This window comes from Gigantopelta aegis, chromosome 2 (assembly GCF_016097555.1).
Source record: "Gigantopelta aegis isolate Gae_Host chromosome 2, Gae_host_genome, whole genome shotgun sequence".
Classification (NCBI taxonomy): domain Eukaryota; kingdom Metazoa; phylum Mollusca; class Gastropoda; order Neomphalida; family Peltospiridae; genus Gigantopelta; species Gigantopelta aegis.
In genome coordinates this window covers 10,538,110-10,543,360 of record NC_054700.1, presented here as the reverse complement: position 1 = coordinate 10,543,360, position 5,251 = coordinate 10,538,110, and the positions used below count along the sequence as shown (strand labels likewise).

Sequence of the window (5,251 nt, the reverse complement as noted above, 5' to 3'; positions counted from 1 at the left end):
AATGAATGAATGAATGAATGAATGACTGACTGACTGACTGACTGACTGACGTACTGAATGTATAAATGATTGACTCACTCACTGACTGACTGAATGACTATATGGATGACTGACTTATTGACTGACTGCATGCATGACTGACTGACTTACTGACTGAATGTATGAATGACCGATTTACTGACTGACTGACTGACATTTTATAACTGACTGACTGACTGACTGAATGTATGAATGACTGACTTATTGATTGGCCGACTGAATGTATGACTGACTGACTGACTGACTGAATGCATGACTGACTGACTGACTGACTGACTGACTGAATGTATAACTGACTGACTGACAGACCGAATCTATAATTGACTGACTGACTGACTTAATGTATGACTGACTGACATACCTAATCTATAACTGACTGACTGACTGACTGACTTACTTAATGTATGACTGACTGACTGACTGACTGACTGACTGCATGTATGAATGCCTGGCTGACTGAATGGATGGATGGATGGATGGGTGGATTGATGGATAGATGAAGAAATGATTGAAAGAATGGGAAAATAAACGCACAGAAATGACTGACTGACTGACTGACTGGATGGATAGATAAATGGATGGATTGATAGATGAATGTATGAACGAAATAGTGAAAAAAATAATAAATGAATGAATGAATGAATAACATATCGAATTACCTAAGGCTATTTACACTGAGTACAAATAACTACTATACAGAGGTGTTTTTCTCTCTCTTTTCAGTTTGTGCTTGTGATCAGATGAACACACCGGCCTTTTCCCTGGTAAGTGCTATTTTACCGAGAACCACTCAATCTATTAAACAATTAACGTAAAATGTCCACCAAATTGATTTAACAACATTTCTTGTACGACTGAACACTATTATAGCTCAAGGCTTTCGCAAACACAGAATGTAGTACAAAATACGATAAAAGCGTTCTTCGCAGTGGCACACACCACACATATTGATATTGACGGGGAAACTGTGTTGTTTTGGGATCTATTGTTTTTCATCCTCAGATAGTGTCTGATGAACGTCCTTTTAAAAAATCTCAAGGGACTAATCTATCATGTGTTAACTGCATGCAGATATCTTTTTTTTCGCCCGTGACCTTCAAACAAGATGACTTGGTGCTAATTGATATTAGATAAATGATTCTCACAATTAATTTGCGAACTGCTAGTAAAATGATTGTGGATACTAGTAATTAAATCGATGTATAGCCAGTTATAAGTAAATCGATTATTTGAAAAATACACCTAAATCGACGTATTGCCAATGAGTTGTAATCGATTTACGGTCACTGGCAAGTAAACTCGATGTATCGTCAGTTGCAGCAAAACATGATTTATCGTCGTTGGTAATTAAATCGATTTATCCTTAATGGCAACCAAATCGATTTATTGTCAATGACAATTGTAATGTGGTCCGATTTGGTTTTTGCTATTGCCAACTGGGACACTGTCAGCAATAGCATGTATGTTTTGCCGACCACAGATGGGCTACCTTGCAGCTTAATAACCATAGGTAAGTAGGTCAATTCGCTCTGTACGCCAACGGCCGGGACGTAGCCAGTGGCAAAGCGCTCGCTTGATTCGCGGTCGGTTTAGGATCGATCCTCGTCGGTGGCTCTATTGGGCTATTTCTCTTTCCAACCAGTGCTCCACAAATGGTGTAACAAAAACCGTGGTATGTACTATTCTGTCTGTAGGATGGTGCATATAAAAGATCCCTTGCTGCTAATCGAAAAGAGTAGCCCATGAAGTGGCGACAGCGGGTTTCCTCTCTATATATCTGTGTGGTCCTTAACCATATGTCTCACGCCATATAGCCGTAAATAAAATGTGTTGAGTGCGTCGTTAAATAAAACATTTCCTTCCTTCTGTACGTTAACTAATGGGCTGGATGTAGTTCAGAGGTAGAAGAAAGGAAATGTTTTATTTAACGACGCACTCTACACATTTTGTTTACGGCTATATGGCGTCAGACATATGGTTAAGGACCACACAGACATTGAGAGAGCAAGCCCTCTGTCGCCACTTCATGGGCTACTCTTTTCGATTAGCAGCAAGAGATCTTTTATATGCACCATCCCACAGACGGGATAGTACATACCACGGCCTTTGTTACACCAATTGTGGAGCACTGACCGGAACGAGAAATAGCCATTGGGCCCACCGACGGGAATCTATCCTAGATGGATCGTGCATCAAGCGAGCGCTTTACCACTGGACTACGTCCCGCCTCTCTCCGTACGGCAACGAATAGGCTGGATGTAGTTCAGTGGTAAAGCGCTTTCCTGAGGTCCTATATGTCACAGTATGGATTGGTCTCGATGGACTTGTGTTTTTCCCTCGGACCTCAAGGTACTGCTTTGGAGTATGTCTTGCTTCCAGTGGTTAAGTGGTTTGTTGACAATGGCACGATTGGTTTGCGTCACGAACACCTTGGCACGTAGATTGTGGGACTGAGTTATATATTAAAATTATGCTCAGTCGCTGTTGCTCATCTGTGTCTTCATCTGCCACAGACACTGTTTACGCTTGAGTGGACTACAAGCGGAAGGGGAAAAGGAAATAACAGAAAGTCTTGACTTGATATCATTCTTTAGTAGTTCACTACTCCCGTGCGGCCGGCTGTTCATCCGCTAATCATCCGTATATCCATCCAGTCTTCCACACCGCCAATCATCCGTATAGCCATCCATACCACTAATCATCTGTATATCCATCTATAACGCCAGTCTTTCGTATATCCATCTATACCGTCAATCATCTGTATGTCCATCCATACCGCCAGCCATCCGTATATCAACCCTACCGTCAGTCATCCGTAAACCAATCCATACCGCCTATCATCCGTATTTCAATCCATACCGCCAATCATACGTATGTCCATCCACACCACTAGTCATCAGTATATCCATTCATACCGTCAGTCATCCGAATAATCATCCATATCGGCAATCATCCGTATATCCTTCCATACCGCCAATTATCCGTATATCCTTCCATACCGTCAATCATCCGTATATTCATCCATACCACCAATCATCCGTATATACATCTACACCACTAGTCATTAGAATATCCATTCATACCGCAAGTCATCCGTATAATCCATCCATACCGCCAATCATCCGTATTTCTATCCATACCGCCAATCATCCGTATATCCATGCATACCGCCAATCATCCGTATATATCTATGCATACCGTCAATCATCCGTATATCCGTCCATACCGCCAGTATTCCGTATATCCATCCGTACCGCTAATCATCAGTTTATTCTTCCATACCGCCAATCACTGTCTATCCTTCCAAACCGCCAATCATTGCATATGGTTGTGTTAGTTTAATCGCAGACCCCGTCGGTGGGCACCACGACTGGTATATCCGTGGCGTGTGCTATCCTGTCTGTGGGATGTTGCATATAAAAGATCCCTTGCTACTAATGGGAAAATGTAGCGGGTTTCCTCTCTATGACTGTGTCAAAATAACCATATGTTTGACATCCAATAGCCGATGATTAATAAATCAATGTGCTCTAGTGGTGTCGTTAAACAAAACAAACTAATCGCAAAATGAGAACGCCCCTTTATGTGTATAACTACCTTATGCACTTATGATAATAGCGTTAAGGTTGGACTATACCAATTCAAATCCCATAGGCGACCATGTTAACGTTTGTGTTTAAAAAACACTATATGCAATATATCAACCAAACTGTGACCCATAAATACCAGTACTACAACCCCTACCTCAAAGTATTAACTGCAGAAAATGGTACCTTTCACGGCTCATTTTCGATATAACCAGATGTTTCTGCAACAGCCCTAGTTTCGCACAAAATTTGAGTACTTTTTTTTACAGGTACCCCACACATGTTCCAAGCACAAGGCTACTTGACATGGTGGTACTACATCAAATAAAATTGTATACATTTTTAGCCCAGATGAAACTAATTTTTTTTACAACCAACACACTCACATTTATAACCAATCACAGGACTTGTGGTGTTAACTTCTCTATCAAAAGTTTGGTGCACCTCGAACTTCGACCCAGCCGGAAATTAATTGGTATAGTGCAACCTATAGATCGCCTCGTAAAACGTGGCTCAGACTAGTTACGGAGTTTTCGTTATAGCCTGTACTCCAGGCCTGGTATTTCACATGTTGCGCCGCGTACTGTGTGGTCGATGGGGTAGAGTCGGTGTGTTTATGTAAACGATCCCTTGCTAGTAGTTGTTAATAAAAATAGCATGTGCGGTGGTAGCGGCTTTCTTGTCTCTTCTAGACCAAGACTTGCAATTACGACGTCTTAGGTCTTCACCAAATAGCAAATGCTGACGACATGGATTTGAGAGTGGAGTTGTGGTGTGGGTGAGAGTGCTGAAGGGGTTGTGGAGGGGGAGCGAACTGCCTCTTCAGCGACGTGAATAGGCAGACACCAGTCTACATACTTATCTATCTACATGTACACACGCACACAACCACACCCACACACCCACACCAACCCCACCCTCCCACACACACACTCGCACATAATATCGAACACGTTCGTTTGTTTTAGTCTTATTTTCTTAACAAATATGTAATTGCACGCAACCTACACTATATTATATACTATTTTTTACACTCGAGCTATAACATTACAAAAAACAGAAGTCGTATCATACCCATATAATATTAACTCGTAATTAATACACGCATGTTTACCACACCATGGATATGCTGTTATACACCGGTAAGGTTATCTGCATTTAATGACTAGCCAGCCTTGATAACACGAAGGGGAAAAAAAAATAGCTCAGTTTGCGAGACTTTCTCGAAACCTCTGTCCTTTGCCAGAGTATCTTCCCCTGGATGCATTCTCCTTGAGCGGATATCTGCTTCCTATTTCCGATCACTCACGTCACGATTATAAAACTGTCAACAACTGTCCTCAATGCCCGGGGAATCCGTCAGGGGCCTAATAGGGTAGCGCGCGCGTATTGTGGAGGAAAATACACGGTACAAAAACAAATCTGACTTCCCAGAGTAGATTGTGGCTCTTTAAATGTCGTCTGCACGGAGATCGGTTTGCGTGATGAATTAGGGTAGGTTTGTCTTGTGTTTTGGATTTTTTTGTTTGTTATTGTTTATTTAGTTTTTCTCGATTTTTTCCCTCTTGTTGTTTTTGAAAGATAAATATATGCGATCACAGTAATTGCGTATTTAAAACGCCCAT

At 41.5% G+C, this 5,251-nt stretch overlaps 1 protein-coding gene across 2 annotated transcripts in view; it reads left to right on the top strand.

Annotated features, from left to right (window-relative positions):
- Positions 1-756: 756 nt before the first annotated feature.
- The window catches only part of LOC121381102 (cAMP-dependent protein kinase type II regulatory subunit-like), a 43,314-nt gene continuing 38,819 nt past the window's right edge, over positions 757-5,251 (top strand). For both annotated transcript variants that reach the window (XR_005959048.1, XM_041510221.1), the window contains exon 1: positions 757-803. The gene's annotated coding sequence lies outside the window, so the exon portion shown is untranslated. The remainder of the gene's footprint in view (positions 804-5,251) is intronic.